The 18,977-nt window shown below is 37.1% G+C and overlaps 1 protein-coding gene across 2 annotated transcripts in view; it reads right to left on the bottom strand.

Moving 5' to 3' along the window:
- Positions 1 to 18,977, bottom strand: part of TENM1 (teneurin transmembrane protein 1) — an 818,347-nt gene that overhangs the window by 464,611 nt on the left and 334,759 nt on the right. For both annotated transcript variants that reach the window (XM_064426811.1, XM_064426812.1), the window contains one exon: positions 5,482 to 5,583. The gene's annotated coding sequence lies outside the window, so the exon portion shown is untranslated. The remainder of the gene's footprint in view (positions 1 to 5,481; positions 5,584 to 18,977) is intronic.

Here is an 18,977-nt window from a genome sequence, read left to right on the forward strand (position 1 = left end):
TTCTGGGAATATACAGGAGTTTCAGTAGAGGTTGCTGCAAGCAAAGAGGTTGCTGCTTATAATGTTATTTCTGGTATTATTATTTGTTGTTAGAAAAATGATTATTACAATTATTATGGCACTATTATGTGTAGCCTTAGGTGAAGTGGAACTTGGACAGCAGTTTTTTAGAAGCCATGTACTACCAAGGAGCAGCATGAATGCTGTGCTTGGTCTCACAGCCCCAGCTCGAGAGTGCAGGGAGCTCAGACATGGCACAAACACTCCGGGAAGTTTGAGAAAAATATCTGGAAACTGCCATCTTACTGCAAGAATTGCACTGGGATAAAAGCCACTTCTGAGCTCTTGTGCCTAGCATGGTTTCAGTTCCTCGAGTGCCCTGATATTTGCAGCCTCACTGTTCACTGGCAGCCTAAGGAGGGAGACTCAGAGCTGATCTTCTAAACCAGGCAGCAAAGTGTTCAGCTCCAGCAGCATCCCCGTGCCCTGGAGCTGCTGTTTGGTGCCACAAAGGAAGGACTCCCTTCTGCTGGAAAGCATCGCCAGCCAGAAGATGAAAAGAACAGGATGTGATTACATTTGTGGAAGTGTAAGTGAAATTTGTCAGGCAGAAGATATATATTTAATCACTTACTGCCTTTTTGGTGCTAGCAAAATGTATCACAGAAGGTACAATCCCTCTAATGCTAGCAAAAGCACATACTACTATTATTTATAGTATATAGTGATCAGCTTTATTTACTCCAAAAAATATTTTATATATAAAATTATGGCCTACAGGCAGAAAACCAAAAATATAATAATACTGTAAGTATCTCTGGTCTTTGGTCAGCATTTATCTTTGGAATTATTCATTTTATCTTTCCTGTTACTGATTCACTGGTTTACAGATGTTGGAAGAGCCACAAAACATCTCTACCACATGTGCTTTTGGAAGCCTAAATGCAGACAGATGATTAAGCCAACTTAATACATCAGTGATTTGTAAAATATTTTAAAGATTGTAAAATAACTTGAACTGCATAAAAATACATTTATCTTAAAGGACAGAACCCTGGAATATTGCAAGAAACTGTCTCCATGGTGCATTACTGAAAAATTGCATTGCTGGAATTCTACAGCAACTCCATTTTTTTATTTTATGAGCATAATTAAAGGAATAATGAAATTTCACTGCTAGATAATTCAAGATTTCTCCAAGAAGTGCTTTTATTCTATCTATAAAAACTATTTTTTTGATAAGTAGAAAAAAGGAGAGTTCATGAGACCACAATTCAAATGGTAGTGTACAGTTACATGTGATTTATAGTACTGGACAGTGTGAAAAAATCACCTTTACATCATAGATTTCCATTAATAACAAAATGAGGTTTTGTTACACAAAAGACTGAGCAATAAAGTGCAATACTGTCTGCTTTGGTATCCCTGTAAGTTACACTGGCTCTGTAGTCCTGTCTTGGAATCACTACAAAGTAAATTGCTAATGGATTGTGAAGGGAAAGTTGGAATGAGGTTCCACCCCAGTGAGACAAGTTGATGAGACACGAGCATAACAATTTGGCAAGCACATTCTGACACTGGATAATTCAGTAGTTACTGCCCTACATCAAGCCATCATTGTTAGGTGTAGCAAATTAGAATCAAAAGGTTTATGTTCTCATAGAGAATACACTGCAAAACTTAAACAAGATATTTGTGTGAAAATGAGGGACAGAGGAAGAAAGAAAAAAAGTAATAAAATGCCTGTCAAAGTCAAAGAAGACTTTGCTATTTGACATTTGAATTGCTGACTATTCCTCTTTATTGCTAATTTGCAATTTGGTCTAAAGATTCAACAGTGTAAAACGGATTGAACATTTAACACAGTCATTCTAAAAGAGTTTCTATACTCCAACAAGGTGAATACTGCTATTAGGAAATGTTGTCAGTGTTTTTGTTTCCTTCTCATTCTTCAGATTCTTTCAAAATTAACTCAAACTATTAAAAACCTCAAGATAGACCAGAGCTCTGATGGAATAATCAAAGATTAGCTTAAAAAATTAGAGTCCAGAGATTGGAAACTGTGACCCAAGAGCATTTTTTGAAACTGAACTCCATGGATGTCCAAGAGGGTCCACAAAAAAGGGAGGGCAGCAAAAGAATGGCTTTTTTCCACTGTCATAGCATAGCTCTTACCTACTTTTAGCTTAGGTTAAATTTTCTAGAAGTGAATGCTTACAGAGATTCAGGAGGTTACTGTAATGTGTTATTAATGTTTGGAAATTGCTCTCACAACCTTAATAAAAGTGAAAAGGACAGTGTTGTTGCCAAGTATTTTTCATTGATTGCCTGGAGATTCCCAGCAGTCATTCTCCTGTTTCACTATAGCAATATTAATAGAGATTCTCTGATATGAAAACCAGCAGAAATGAATGTTTAAGATCCTCAGAGCAAACCATTCACTGTATGGATGTAATCTCAAGCATTTCAAATGTGCTGTATCTAGAATAGAGACTGCAAAGCATGCTTTATCTTTTATGGCATATAAATCCACATATGTCTTGAAAGTATGAATACCCCAAAGATCCATTACCCAAATTGTCCAGGAACCACATTTCATCTTGAAGGCCTGTAACCTATCAAGACTTTGCAGTGGTGAGAAGCCACATGTTGACAGATATTTCATGTGCTTAAGAACTTCCCTGATTGTACAAGCTAACAGGAATTTATGAAATCACAGCATAAGACATGGTTTATGAGGGTGATGTCTAATCACATACCTAGTACACTTAAGAACACAGATAAATCACTTTCTTTCATCCATAGCATAAGGTTTGTTACTGTTCAATAAGCACAATAAGCTGCTCCACAAGTGAAACAGATTTTTTTTTCTGTGTTTACAGTTGAAACTTAAAATATAACAAACCATAAACACGATCCCAGCCAACCACAAGCGTGATAATGGTGTTTGGTTTTAAACACAGAAATTATAACCTGAAAGTAAATGTTTCTCTGGCTGCAGGACAGGTTTTCACATCAAATATCAGCATCTTCCAGGCAGACAGGATAAACACGCCATGAGGAAGAGGGAGATATTCAGAGCACACAGGGAGGGAGCCAGTCTGATTCCCTGAGCAGAGCCCTGGAAATTCCCTGCGTTCACACATTCTCACTGTGGACCCTCCCATGGTGCAAAGGTGCAGATTCTGACTGAAATGCCTCTCCCAAACTTGGCACATTAATTAATCTCTTCCTGTTGCAGAATCTTCCAGAGACGCTCAAAAAGCAGCCTTACCTTAGTCAGGGTATTTTCAGTATCATTTTGTTGACTGCAAAGTCATGTATTTTCACTAGAATGTTAGGAACAATTTTATCTCAAAATTCCACCTTCATGTTAATATCAGTCATATTTTGATATGACTAAAAACTTCCTTATGTCAGTGAATGAGTTAAAAATTACTGGGGGATACAGACACTCAGACATCCCAGATAACACATTTTAATCATTTAAGTCTTGATTTTGTTTCAAACCACAACAAACCAACTGTGTTCAGTATCAGTAGGGGTCCCAATTAAACTGCATACATAGTTAACACATAACTCATTTTAGGCACTATTTCAGTGTAAGATTTTTTTTAATGTCATCTGCACTAATCATAAGATAATTATGTTTATAAGAAGCTAATAATTGCAAGATTATCTGTTTTAAGTTGTTAATGTGCCTCACAAACACATGAAGAAGCAGGAAGGTTTGAAGGTAAAAAAGTATTTTTGTAAAAAAGAAAATATAAGAGAATCTTTTTAAAAATAAATTTCAGGTGTTTATCTATTGAAAGAAGAGCTTTGAAATGCAATTATGAGGAATTGAAAGAAAATTGAAGAGCAACAGACAAATCAAGTGTGCTTTATATTCAATTCCTATTAAGAGTAGTTAAATTAAAGCTTAATTAATTTTTTTGAAGATGGACCCTGTCAGTAACTGATTCTATACAAGCATCCTATCTTGCTTCCATAAGCAATGGTAGGGAGTAATTTTTGTTAAATTATACAAATGTCTGTTGCTTCATCATATTTTTAAGTCTCAGAGACCAATACCATGAGAAATTTTAGCAGACGTGAGGCAGTAGATGGGCAACCTAGGAGACAACTGTGCTGCAAAACACAGTCACAGCAAGACAGGATTCAGAAACCTGGAATTTATTTGGCAAACCTAAAGGATTTACTTATCAAAGCCAAAAATCTACACATGTAAAAGTAATTACTGATAGAAATTCTAGGAAATACTTCAGGAATGCTTCTATCAGTGAGCTATTTCCATCACCAGCTCTGGATGTGGAGGGACAACTCCTCTCAGCAACAAATGTGCTTTAAAAACACACCTACTGAACCCAGTTTTACTTATTGCTGACAAATACCACTGGCAATTTTCTGCCTGGCCTATGGCTTTCCATGGTCTGATGATTAAACATTTTTTTCCCAGCTACTTAATAACACCCTTTACACAGCTTGAAAAGCAAAACTATAAATAGCATCCTTGAGAGAGACCCTAGAGGAGATGTGTGGTTAACACTCCCAAACCAAATACATGATATTTTATGTTGAAAAGGTGAGAGGCCAACAAACTTTCTAACCTGCTGGTTTTCATATAAGGACCCTGAGGTGAAAGCATATTAAGGAGCCACTGAGCCTGCTCTGCACCAGCTAATATTAGTTTGAACTTGACCCTGGGAAAGGATGTGCGAATGCAGAAAAAATGAGTGGGCAAAAAAAGAAAAAAGAACTGAGATCCCAATATTGTCTCTTGTGCATGTCAGCAGTGGCTGCAGGGGTGGCCACTGCAGGCTATACTTTAGCAACTCAGGGAAGGTTTCTATTTTTCAAACCATATCTGCCTTACATCCTTAGCCTGTCAAGGCTAAATCACTTTACTACTCTCCTCTGTCACCTCTGGTTATGCCTGCCTTGCTGTATGTTATTGGCATCCTAAGTGACATAGTAAAAGTCAATTCCAGGTATTTTGGACAGATCTATTATCAACAACAAAAGATAGTACAGCTCTAAGTGCTGAAAGTTTAAGCCTTTTAATACAGTACCCAGTGTTGCATTATGCACATTTGAAGAACATAAATCAAGACGGACCCAAAAGTGAATCTTAAATAACTTCAGAAATGTTAATTATATTCAACTGCTCAGTATCAAGATGTCAAACAATCTTAGAGGACTCAGTAGTACAGAGAAGTACATTTAGCAACTACTCCTGTCAGTCATTTATATCCTGTGGCTACATCAACAGTAAATCTCTTAAACACAAACAACAAAACCCTCAGTGTATGCAAGGACATACTGGTACTTACAGATTCTTTACAATTAGCATGCTTACCATGAACACATTTAGTGCTTAACAAATAATTTTTTAATGTCATTGATCCTGGATTTTTTTAAGCTACTCTCCATTCCTTTGACAGATGTGCTATGCTGCATTTCATTACTTTTTCTCCTTACCTCGTTCTTTTGTTTTGGATAAGTGATGAGGCCTTCGAAAAAGATTAAGTACTGGCAGGCAAAGCAGTGGCCCAAACACGGATTTAATTGGAGCCTCAAATCCTGTGGAAAGAAAAAAAATAAATTAAACCATTAATAATTTAATTTTACTAACAGAAAGAGGGAGTTCATGTATCCTGTTTTAGGTAGCTTCCACTACACTTCTTTGTATTTGATTTCAATAGGTATGCAACCTGCTAGTCCAACCATGTTGGAAAAATAATCATTAACAGGACATTTCAGGGGGGTGTGCACAGCTGCTAACAAGTGCTGATGGGGTTAGTTCTCATCTGGAGAGGTAGTCAACTGATGATTAGTAATGTCAGAATTTACTTGATTTAAGCTTTAAGTTCAAAAAAGCATTTTTTCCTGAAAAACCTAAGAGTCTTCCCATGGTGAAGCATTCAAAATGCCATTTCCTTATGCTGCTCTTTGCCCCATGAACACGTGACAGAGTCTCAAATGCAGCCAAGTCATAATGCTAAACAATTCACACTTCAGGACAAAAGATACTGAAAGAAATTTCATTTCTTTCAAGATTGGAAAAGGCTCTAAACATAAAAACCTCCATAAAAGTAAACCATAAAAGCAATTTTTTGGAGTCAGAGGTTATAAGTTGTAGTATTGGCAAGTGACAACCAAATAACCAACAAAATAAAGCAACCCAGAGTATGAGTAACTTGCTTATTTCTGTATTAGTAATTTTTGTTCAGACAGAGTACAAAAATCTCAGCATCACAAAACACCTCTAATATTTTGGTCCAAGAATTATGCTTTATATTTCAAAAGATCACAGGACCAGACTCTTACACAGTACGTGGCATTAACACATATATTTCAATGGACCAGGAATAACCTCCCATGTAACCAACCTGGCCAACAGAGCTATAATTTTCCAAGCTCTCAAAGCTACATTGGGGAGGAGGCTTGTTTCATTTTCCTGCTTTGCTGTTATTGCACAACAAGTATATATACGTTTAATTTGGGATTACAATCAGATTTATGTACCATGACCTCAGTCACACTAGGCCACTAGAATTCAGTCAACATTCTGTAGTAGGCAAGGAGTTATCATTAAGTGTGTTCAATTACATACATAGTTATTATTTAATGTGGCAAATATATCTAAAGACTGTACAGAAAGTGGCATTTCAAACTGCTGTAAGACCATAATGCAAAAGCTCCTTGCATGATGATAGCTTGTATGGATATTGAATTTATTTTTTATTGTTTGTCGATTGAGTGCTCCAAGATGCTATGTGGGTTTTAAAGACTAAAGATGTCTATGACAGCAATATTTTTCATTAAAGTTAATTTTCTGGAGAGCAAATTCACTGAAATGTCTCTCCAAGCATCACATCAGAAGCATTTTTTGGAATGAAGAGGTAATCTGCGGTCAAGATGATGAAAATATAAACATTCCACGCTCAGATTATCTTGTACATCATTTCCTTTCCAGAACTGATTAGCTAAAGGCACAACAAGGAGTATGTGACAGTCTGCTCGCAAAGCTGCTGCAGAGGGAAAGCAGAGGCAGATTCTTTGCATGGCATAGAGACTGTGTCAACACAACCTGCAATGACAAGATGAGATCTCTGTGCATGGTCCCATCTGCCCCATTATGCTCTCCCAGAACCCAGGGATGGCAGCACAGAAGTGCAGAGGCTGTGCCAGAGCCAGAGCCCAGCAGCTGATGAGGCAGGGCTGGTACCCACCCCATCCAGGCAAACCTGAGCTCAGGCACCCAGCTCTGTCTGCACCCACTGTTTGCAGTGGCTCCAGGGTTAGCAAGACCTTTTCTACTGCCCAGGTGTGCCCACCTTGCCTCAGCCTGCAGGGTAATGCAGAGGGGACAGCTGCTGTCACTTCATTAAGTGCAAAGGCACCTAAAGGAAGGCTGGCATGAGCACTGGGAATTTTAACTCACATAGAGCTGGAACCCAAAGCAGAAGTAGGCTACAAAGCTGAAGTTTTAACATTCATCTAAGGGCATACCTGTGGATTTCTAATGTACCACAGAGAGAAAGCAACAATGCTCAGCACTGGTAATTCAGCCTCAGATATTATTTTTAGAGGTTTATGGCTGTCTTTTCTCCTGAAATTCAGAAATGAGCTTGAGGGGAAAACAGGCTATTTCTACCTGAAAACGATTCTTGGTCTAAATATCATTCTTTCACTTACTTCTCCATCAATAAATAATTTTAAATACAACTACTGTGCTTCCTGGTGTTCATTTCAAAAATGTCTTGCAAACTGCAAGCTCTCTAAGCAGCACTGCTCCCTTTAGCACAAAGAAACGTTGGAGTCAGTCATTTAATACATAGCCATTCAAAGATATTACTGGAGTTTCACGGGAGGCAATTTTAGAGCCTGGTGTTCTAAATGACACTCAGACACTGAGCCCCCACCTAATATTTATTTACTTATGAAGCTATAAAATAACAAATACAAAAATAACAGCAATCACAATAGACATCATTACACCTCTGTACCAAAACCTGCCAGAAACAGGACAATATCCTATCCTGAGCAGTAAAAGCAGGACAGATCACCTGCTAGGTCCCTTCTGAAAATATGTGAACCCTTGGGACATTCAGATGCTGTGCTGCGTATGAGACAAAGGAACATACCAGTTGGGATCCATGAGAACAATAATGGGAAAAAAAACCCCAACAAAATTGTTCAATAGTTTTACTATAAATATACTTATTGATGCTTCAGGCATAGAAAATTCAATAACGTGATGAACAAATCTCACAATGTCTTCAAATTAATTTACATTCACAGAAATGTCACAGAGATAATTTTGAGGGCAACTAACTCCATCTAATTAACAAACTGAGAATTTATTTAGACAGAATTTATTTAGACTGTACTGATTGATTTACTGAAAACACATTCTGTACTGCTTTAGCTGTTTTATTACAACAAAAATTTGAACCTTTGAAAGTGTGCCACATCTCACCAAATTGCAATTTACTATGATATTAGATTTCTTATAAGTTTACGCTACCATGATGAATATGTGCTTGGAGTGGAACAAGAGAAGAAATGACAGCATCTCCTCCACAGCCTGTGTTTGTGAAAGAATATACTTGAAAGAAAGAGCATGCAAGAGCTTGACATGTCCTTGGGGTATGATTAAAAGCTCATGAAATAAAATAATTCAAAGACGACAGCTCTGACTTTAACCACCACTGGGGACAAGAGATCTTTCACTTAAGACATGCCAGTCATTCACAAGTAAAACTGAAATAATACAGAAGATGCATTTTAACACCCAGTGATTTAGATAAAAACCCCAAATCAGAAAGATCTTGTGGGTGACAAAAAATGCCACAAAGTTTAACTAGAGTTTAATTTTTTGTAATAATATTAGGCCAAAGTTTAAAATGTACTAATTTCAAATTGATAGCATTGAATGATAAAGAAAACGAATATATATATATATATATATGTGTGTGTATATAAATCCATATAAAACCCCACATAGAATATGATTCTTTATTAAAGAAGAAATCTTCTCCCCCAGGCTGTTTCTTATCCAGTGCCACATCTGGGCCATACCAACTTGGCTCTGTAGCAGTGGTTTGAGCTTGTTCAAAGCTATTGAGATTCATAACCTGGACTCTTTCACGTTTTATGTAGCACTGCCTTTTAAGTGGATGTATTTCATTAACCATATTCTTTCCTAAGCTTCAGAATCTGTTCCACTTCTGTGAATTCCCTTTATTTTCTTTTGACATTTCTACAGTTAACTGCCTACAGAGATATAAAGCCAGCTGCAGCTCACATTATAATATATATATGTGTGTGTGTGTCTGTATATATATATATACACACAATTTACATGAGCTCTCATCTCGCCCAAAGTTATCTTCAACAATTTCTTTTTAAAAAGTAATGAGATTGACCCAGCACGAAACCTCAGCATTTGAAACACGGAATATCTTGAACAGAAAACTGATGAAGTCTGGTTCAGAGCCTAATTTTTGATTCCCAAGTAGTTCACAACTAAACTTTCCAAGTGTGAATGCTGATCTCATTTCTCTCCTGGTGCAATAGATGGTGTTCAGGAAAGAGCACACACACACTGCAGCCTCACTGGAAGCAGACACAGGGCTCCTCACAGGGGCTCCCCACCCAGCCCTTGAAGGCTGATAACTAAACTGCTTTGAGGATTGTCACACTGTGAGAACCCACTGCCTTTCTGAGCTCTCTCTCTTCAGAATATGTGTTTCAAAATAGGTTCAAAGTTACCAGGGAAAAACCAGAAAGATGTGAGGCATAAACCTCCTTTCCTTGGCAAAAAAGGCCAAAAATATATTGCATCTTACACATTTTCTTACTATAATTAACAAACTAAAAGACCAATCAAATCAGAAAACTGCATCTAAACTGTGTTAGAATCTGTTTAGTGGTGTGATGTCCTCATCCACTTGAAGTTAACTAAGTTCAGATGTTTGCTTCAGCACAGTTAAATATTCAGAAGATAGAATTGCACAGTTTTTAGACACAGAGTCCCAGTGGGATTCTAAGTCATTCCAACACTTTTGAAAAAATTCCACCTTTTAGAGACACATCCCTGCTCTCAATTGCTGAGAGCCAGGAGGAGACACTTTCATTTGGAGGAGAGGTGTGATGTTCAGATTATTTCAGTGCTCACTGTTCTTGCAAATGCAGCTCAGTTATCAATATTGAGATACCATGAATAAATCACCCTTGCTTCTCTTCAGTATTAATTATGTGATAGGGCTTAAATTTGAATCAAAAGTCCAAGATGCTTTACTCTAATATTTAAAAAGCAATCTCTTCATGTAACAAGTTCTAAAATTGATACTATTTATTCTTAGAGTCAAATTTACTGGTTTTTTAAGGCAACTTCTGGCTTTCATTTAGCACATTATAGTTTGTTTTTCTTTTTTACTGTTGAACTGTTTATAAAAACACAACAGAAAACAGAAGAATGTATCTTTTGAAATAACTTATAACAGTACTTTTGTATTAATAATAAGCCCATTAGTAACAAACTAAACTGATAGTAGATAGATAGTGATTTTGTTTTTATCAAGTATGGATGTCAGATGAAGCTGTACAGAGTAGTTCAAGTTGCATTTTCTAGTGTGGAGAGTGATTTTGACAAGTTTAAATTTGTGTGGCTTCCTGACAGAAGAGAAGGCTTCAAACATGGGTTTTCTCCAGCTGAGAAGTGTTTGGAGACAAGAAATTTAACACTAATAAAGCAGTTAAAGCTCTGAAAGCATTTTTCCAACCCAAAAATTCTTGATTTCTTACACTTGCTTCTCTCTGGAAAGGCTGCCTTAATTTGTTCTGAAATCTTCTGCACCACATTTGAGCCCATAATGCATCTTCAGACTCAGTTTAAGGCACATTCTCATTGTGCTTAAGGATCTTTCCTCTTGCAGTGCCACACCTAATATTTTATATTAATCTTGCAGGCTAGACCAAAACGTGGCCCTTGGAACAGATTCAAAATTCAGGATGCTGAACAAACACAGGTTGTATTTTTTGAACACCAATCCCTTTTCTACCAATATATTAAAGGCTGGCTGAAAGAAAAAGGAGTAGCACTTTCTATTTGTGCTCTCTTCCTTCAAAGAGCTTACATCCTTCTACCTTAGATATATTTTCAATCTTCTTAATATCAAAACCTAATTTCTTTCAAATAATAACCATTTAATTCAAATTTTTCTTAGGCTGATCCAGAAAAATAAATTTCCAACAAATAAACAGATTTTCTTAGTATTCCCACTCTCTCTGTTATTTGCTGCTCCAACAATCTAAACTCATATTTATGCCAGTCCTTACCCAAAAGATCTCAGCAATACCGTGTAATTACTTATTTAAGCTTCTAATTCATTTGTTGTTAGTTTTGTTCCTTTGAAATTCCCTCATTAAGTTATTGCAGGGAGCTGTGTTTGCACAGTAAAAGAGAAAAATACAAGCTCTTTATTGCATTCTTTTAATATCCCTTTTATCTTTAAACTAGCTAATTAGCATATTAATTACCTAGATATGGTAGACACAATCTTACAATTAACTGTGGGTACAACAATCTACTGATTTAGTGTAACACCATTTGTACTTACATCATAATAACATCTTCACTTGCTCTGATATACTCTTTATAAGTATTTCAAATTAAAACAACTGGTATTGGTAGACATGTATTAATGATAAGTATTCAAGTGAATGTTTGTATACTTTGTCAAAAGCTTCCAGTCCTAACAAATAAATACAAAAAGCTTATTAATTACATAAGAGGTGAATTACATTTGCCGAGTGTATTAAAAGTTTATTCCTTCTCTAAAATTCTTATAATCAAAATTTCTATTTGTTTGATTTAAACCTAACTACTCTTCTTGCTAACTTCCAAAATTTCAGTGGAGATAATCTTCCTTTATACACCAGTAACAGTTCTGAATGAGAAAAACACTCTGTAATATGAATGAACAAAGCCCCATTCCCTGCTGGGATTCAAAGTCCTGCTGAGGGGCACTTTGGGTATTACCAGAAGCTCACAGAATAGAAACTTGCCATCCCTGCCCATCTCTGGCTCTCTCCTGCTCATGTTCTTCATGTTCTATCTGCTCTGGGTGCAATTACACCAAGAAATCTGCCCTTCTAAACCCCTTGCTCTTATCCCCACCCCAAACTGTGCCTTCCAGAACAGGGTGAGCTGGGAGCAAACACTCCAGGTGAGGCTATTTCAGAACTAGGTCAGTAATCAATTCACAATGGAACAAATTCTGGTTCACAGCGAAATAAAAATTATTTTGCACTTGCAGCTTAAGCAGACTACAGTTTGGTCCAGAATGTTCAAAATATGTCAGTAAATAAATGTCTGATGGCAATTTCAGCATAAGTGCACCACCAAGTGTGATTGATCTACTGGAGCAATAATATTACATTTTCTGTAGCTGAGCATTTTGCAATACAAAGAATTAATTTTAATGCAACACTCCAGTAATGCCCTCATAAAACTATGGTAGCTGAGAGGTATGTTTTCACATGAATTGAAAGAGACACAAATATTTATAGCACAAGCCTGGGAGTGTGAATACAAAATGAGTATGTGAATAGTCAGGCACGGACTCCAACAAGTTTATTGTGAGTCCAAGGGTTCCACGGGTGACTACACTGGTAAGTTCTTCTCTACTGCAGTTGTTCCTGACAGCTCCAGTGCACAAAAAGCCCTGTTCCTGAACAGTGTGCTAAGTGCTAGCCCACTCTGCAGCACTCCTTTCCTTTCTCTGTCCTAGAACTCTTCTCAAGTCCTCTGAGCTAGGGCAAAAATCCAAGGCAATTAAAAAAATATTAATTACAGGCTGACCACTTATCATATTTCTTCCATTACAACAGCCTGTTGTTAACAACCATTTATGAAGTCACATATATGAGACAACAGTATTCAGTATTTCAACAGCTTGCTGTGGAACTGTGGGAAGGTACAGGATGTACATTGTATTTTTTTTATTTCAGAAATCTAGCAGACCTGGACATTTTATATTCGGTTTCATATAGACATTGATGTATCAGATGATTTAGAGTGTATATGCTTTGCATTTGTTTGAAATCTCTCTGACAAGTAGATATTTTTGAATTAGTGATCTAAAGATTTTTTTGATGATATAATTATGAGCTGGAGGCTGAATTTTTAGAAGTGAATTTGGTGGTAGATTTGCAATTCAAAGAAGTTACTTAAATTAACAAAAATGCCCTAAAAGAACAGCTGTCTACCTGACTGATCCAAGAAAATGAACACTGAAAATAAACAGCTGCCCCATAGAAGACTATGTGATAAAACTAATCACCCTTTGCATAATGTATTTATTTTCCCCTGTGCTTATTACAGACCTGGTGAACCTTCAAAGCTATAAATATTTAAATGTTACAGACATCCCAGACATGTGAGTTCAAGCAAAAGTAGGATTTCAGTAGCCTGACTAGAGCAAAACTGGATCTCTTAAAGAAACCAGTTCTGATTGTTATATAACACTCCAAAACATGCATTGTTTTTTTTTTTTTCAAATGCATGGTTTTGTTATACCAGAAGTTCTTTTAAAAAAAGACCTTTTTTTTCCTGAAATCTCAATGTTCTCCACACAAGACTCAGTGTTTGGACAAAGGATACATTTCCACTAATGTCATCATAGGAACATGATGAGCAAAAAAAGAGAGCAAAAAAAAAAACCCCAAAAACAACAAGTACATGTTTAAAGTTACTAGGATAAATATCCCTGGGTGCTATATTTTATCATAGATCCTCCAAAATCAAGTCACTAAAATCAATCAAGTAATGACATTATTCAGTAGCTGAATGTTTCCATGTTTCAGCCATGTATTTGTCACTTTCAAAAAGCTAGATGAAAGCAGACATAGAAGCAGGCATGCATCAAAATAATTTCAGGGTTCAAAGCAAGGGATTTAGATGCAGGTATTTTCACAGCACTGAGGACTCAGCAGTCATGACCCACAGTAAGATAGTGAATGGAGTCCTGGTGATGAAAAACTGCTGTGTGACGAATGAAACAAAATGTTTCAAACTAAATTGATTTCCGTCTTTTCATGGCCATGCACTGAGGGACGGTGGGCTATCCTTTCCTTTGGGCTTTTTTGCACTCCAGCCATTCTCAGTGGCTTCTACCATTCACATACCCCCCAGAACACATTGTTTTCTCCCCCATTCCTGAGCCACAGATCCTACGTGGATAGTCCAAAACTAATGCCCACAAATTCAGTTACAGCAAAGGACATAAGAGATAACATTCAAAGCAAGGCTAAACCATCTATCCATCATTTGTCATGCCTTGTGGCTGTTAAATATGTCCTGGTCTGATTTATGGAGAAATCCATAGTGTTCTGAAAGCCTCTTAGGGAAGCATAATTTGGGATGCTACCACTGGCCCTGAAGCAGCCAGAAAGCTGTGATGGCTGTGGATGTGCCCTCAGTAAACTCTTCTAAGTTTTAACCATCACAACGGTCCCAACACTTTGCAGGGCTTTTTTCTAAAAGCTTTCCAGCTTGCAGCCTCCCAGGTCCTGTCAGCCCTCCTGCCATGCTGCACAAGCCGCCAAATGACCACGGTGTTTTGTTCTCAAGAATGGAACAATTCCCTCTGTCTCGAGGGGCTTGGTGTCAGAATCAGGCCTGATACTCAGACACGTGCAGTGCTCAGCCCCTACAGTCAGCACGTGTGTGTGATTTGTCAGACTGAGCATTTTATTTATATCCAGGAACAGATCTTTATCAGAACTGCCCACAAACAGCTGCAGGATCCATTGGGTAGAAAGGCTCTGATAAGTTAATCTAGAATATTTACTGTACTTCAATTGCTGAATCAGAGAGCTTCAATTTATCCTTATTTATTAAGATGAAGACCTATTATCAAATCAGCTGACTGCCTCTTTCAAATCCAACCATTAAAAAGCAATTATTGTTGTCACCTGCCCAGGTGCACAGATTGAGGAAAATGCAAGGAACGCTCTCCTTTCTGATGCTACCATGAGGGCTGTGGTTTCAGACTAAACCCTACAAAAGGCAGGAAAGTGGGTAGAGGTGTTTCAATCAGTCAGTAGAAGTGGCAGCCTGGAAAGAAGAGCACAAAATGTACCTTACAACAGCCTTGCACCTGAGGGCTCTAACAGACGTTTGTCTTTTTTGAGGCATGTCTTTTTTTCCCTTTACCCCTCCAAAAACCATGCCGAGTGGATCCACTCTTGGCAAGGTCAACAGAAGATTTCCACTGATTTTAATGAGAGCTGCAGCATGTGGGCTCTCACTGAGGACAGCATTTCTTTCTTTTCTATTTTAACTCAAAAATTTCCTTACATGGGCTGCCTGAAAGGACGCAAAGAAGATTAACAATAATATTCTGAACTAGTTTAACAAAAAAAAAATTTATTCTAAAATGTCTCAGCACATGCTCAGATGTTATGAATATTCAGCACAGCCCGCCTCAGCAGACATTCTTTGCAAGGCTATTTTTACTAAACGACATTTTGATACGACATATAGAAAAGATAAGACTTTTTATACAAAAGAGGATTCACTGGAAATACTTTCTAATGAAATTTTTATGCTATGTAAGCTAGCCTGCCTGCACTCCTTCGGATTATCCTCCATGGTCTGCTACAATACATCCCATGGTACAGCATGTTAAAAGAAGGACCAATCTGGTCAGTTCTTGAGTCTTTGTATATGAATATGCTATTACAAACAGAGGATGACCCAGGAATATCTCAAGAGTAAAACACTTGAATAACACAGCCTCACTGTGCTATCAAATCTGTTACATATTCCTTAAAATTAATAATAAAAATAGGTTTTAAAAGACCAATTATAAACAAGCAGAAGAGAAAAGCATTTTAAATAGCTCATGCTAATTGTGTTTATCTCAGTGTGAAGCCATGTCAAAGAGCCTGCAGCAAATGTATTTTGTTAAAAGTACCACTTGCACAGCAGGCGTTAAACATTAGAAAGCAAGCTTGTCATTAGTGGGCTACAGCAGAAAAGGCTACTAAAACTCAGCTAAATTATTAATATTGTATCTTAAAGATGTCAGATGGAGAATTAAACTCCTTTTACACAGCATAAGATTTTAATGCTACTTTTTTGTCATGTTAGTCCATCAGTAATGTCCCAGTTTATATAATCTTGGGGATGACCAGAGGGTCCCCACATGCCAACCTTGGTTTGTGTTCCTCAGAGTGGGAAAGCTCCACTGCTCTCCTTTTACTTCTGGGGCTCATACATTTTATTTATGTGGTCATCCAAATGGAGTCGACTTTGTTGTTTTATTTTCTCAGGTTATTTATAAAGTTAATGAAGTATATAAAAGATAAGATTTTTTTTTTTTTTTAAATTTACATCCAGGTGCAGTTCCAGGCTGCTTCTAAGTCAATTTAACACAGAGCTGAAACTGAAGAGACAATTGTCCTCTTTCTTGCCAATCCATGTCTTCTGGAGATGAAGCATTATCTTTTTCAGGGTTATTTTTCTATTGGATCAGTCATACTACTAATATGGGAAAAAGAGAACTATGAGGAGCACCAAGGTGCAAGGCAGAAAATATTACTTTAGATGGTGATATGCCACCTTCCTTTAACATGAAATCACCAAGTCTGGTTTAAGAAGAAGGACTGAAATCTGGAAAATACCACTGACTACTAAGAAGTGAAGGGGATATCTCAAGAGAAGAATTGAGCTACATATTGTATAGTCTATTTCAAGGTTTTCTTGCTTTTGCAATCAATTTCTAACTCCCCACCATGAACAAGCAATACCGAGACACAATGCAACACTTTTCCTCTTGGTCTTTGAAATCTGACAGAGAATAAGAAAGAGGAGAAACATGAGATATCCCTTAGCAACACAGCTATGATGAGAAATTGTGTTTCCTTAAAACATGAACAGACTCTCACCTCAGCAGGTTACACTCTCAAGCACCAGCTGCATGGGTCAGTGCACACATTCATCTACCATGCTGAGAAGAGAACTTCTAACGGTTTGAAGTTGATTTTGTTTATTTCATTTTTTTCCTTACAGAACTTTTCTCATTCTACCGATTACTTTTAGTCACAAGGGCATTCTGAGAAGACAATGCAAGCCCAAACACACAATCCTACCCAATTCCTACAGTTGAAAAGAAGATACCAAAGGTTATGTGTTCTAATATTATCAAGGTTCACAAAGCAAAAGCTTTACAAAATAAGTATTTTATTCATAAATGTTATATCTATAATGCATTTGGTATTAGCTCCTAGTAATTTTTTTGTAAAGTATTTTCTTTCTAACTTCAGAGAGGATAAGATGAGATGAAAAGAAGTAAAATGAGGAAACACATACTAGTGCCAGCTGAGTAGAAAAATTTTTTGGTATCAAACACAACTCATTTACTTCCAGATTATTTGGAAAACAATAGGAGAGGGAGAGAGCAGCTAAAATGGGTGTGTGCCTTCACTGCTGCCAGAGATCAAATGTGCTGCTCAGCATGCCTTGGGTGAAGGTGCTGTGACAGACCAGCATGATTCTGCTAGTGCTCCTGAAGACTAAACCTGACACCAGTGAGATACTCTGGGAGTCCAGCCATCCTTTCTCCTCAACCTAAAGGTCACCTACTTGATATAGCTGTCTTGGGGGGCAAAGGAATGCACTCATTCCTGAACTTCAGTGTCTTACAGACTGAAATATTGACTCAAATATTGCTGAAATATTGCTCAGGCTGTTGTTTAAACATCAGTATAAAGATGCACTAGGTCAGTCATTCAAGATCTGAATAAATATTGCATACTTCTAAATGTAAGCCAAAATTATATTCTAAACTTGCATTTTTTAATAAATAAGTCTAAATTAAAAAACATTTCCTACTCCAGGCAGATACTGACCTTGGCCCATGATGGAAACTCACACTAAGACAGCATATGTGCACAACCAAAAGCCAGGTAACAGCCCCCTTGCAGCCCTTTCTCTGCTAAATGAAGCTTAATGCCTTTCATTTTACTTATACAATCTTAATGTCCAGGTTTCTGCCTATTTGGGGAATCACATTCTCCATAAAATATGGTATTAAGAAAAGTATTCAAGCCTGAAAGTCCTTTCCATTTAAGAGACTAATGTCAAGATGTTATCCATCATACAAATCCAGGTAACAATGTGTTTCTACTCTCTACTTCGGTGAAAAAAATATAAGTTTCTGGTCATATAAGACAATGCTGATTTCCTCAGAAAATGGGGAATTATGACATCCAGTTAAAAGTATGGACAGGAATTAGAGGAGTAAATTGAAAGACTAGAATTGAGCTGCAGAGAGTTTTGTTACTTGATATTTTAGTCCAAAATTGAACTTAAATAAACTTCCCAACTAAGGCGACTTCCAGGAATTTCTCTGAGAAAATTGTCCTGAAAACTTTGACCGAGTCAAAATTTACACTTGGTTGTCTACTTTCTGTGTCAGTGACAAGGGGATGGCTCTGGGGAAGACCCACCAGGCAGATTGCTCCATGGCCAAGGAACCATGTGTCCAGGCTCTCCTGAAAATCTACACAGTCAAACCAAAATATTTTGAACTTTAAAAACAACATCTTCTATCTATCTCTAGCCAGAAAATCCTGTTGCTTTGGTCACTTAGATTGAATTTCATATTTTCAATCATTGAACAAGATTTTTTTTGTTTGGTTTTCAGTTCTTTAGAAAGTTGTAGATGGATTATTTTTATTTTAAAAATACACATCCAAAGAAATGCATTAATTAAAACATGGGGGAGAGAGAGCAGATTGCACAAAACTGACAGAATTGGAGAATAAAGGAGATAAAGGTGAGTTTTCTTTGCTTAATTCTCTCACAGCTTAGTCATCTCCTAATCTGAGTTACTATTAAAATGCTTCTCCTGCTTCCAGACTCTACTCACAGAGCTACTACCATCCCAGTTATTTTA

Source organism: Passer domesticus, chromosome 7, assembly GCF_036417665.1.
Source record: "Passer domesticus isolate bPasDom1 chromosome 7, bPasDom1.hap1, whole genome shotgun sequence".
Lineage (NCBI taxonomy): Eukaryota > Metazoa > Chordata > Aves > Passeriformes > Passeridae > Passer > Passer domesticus.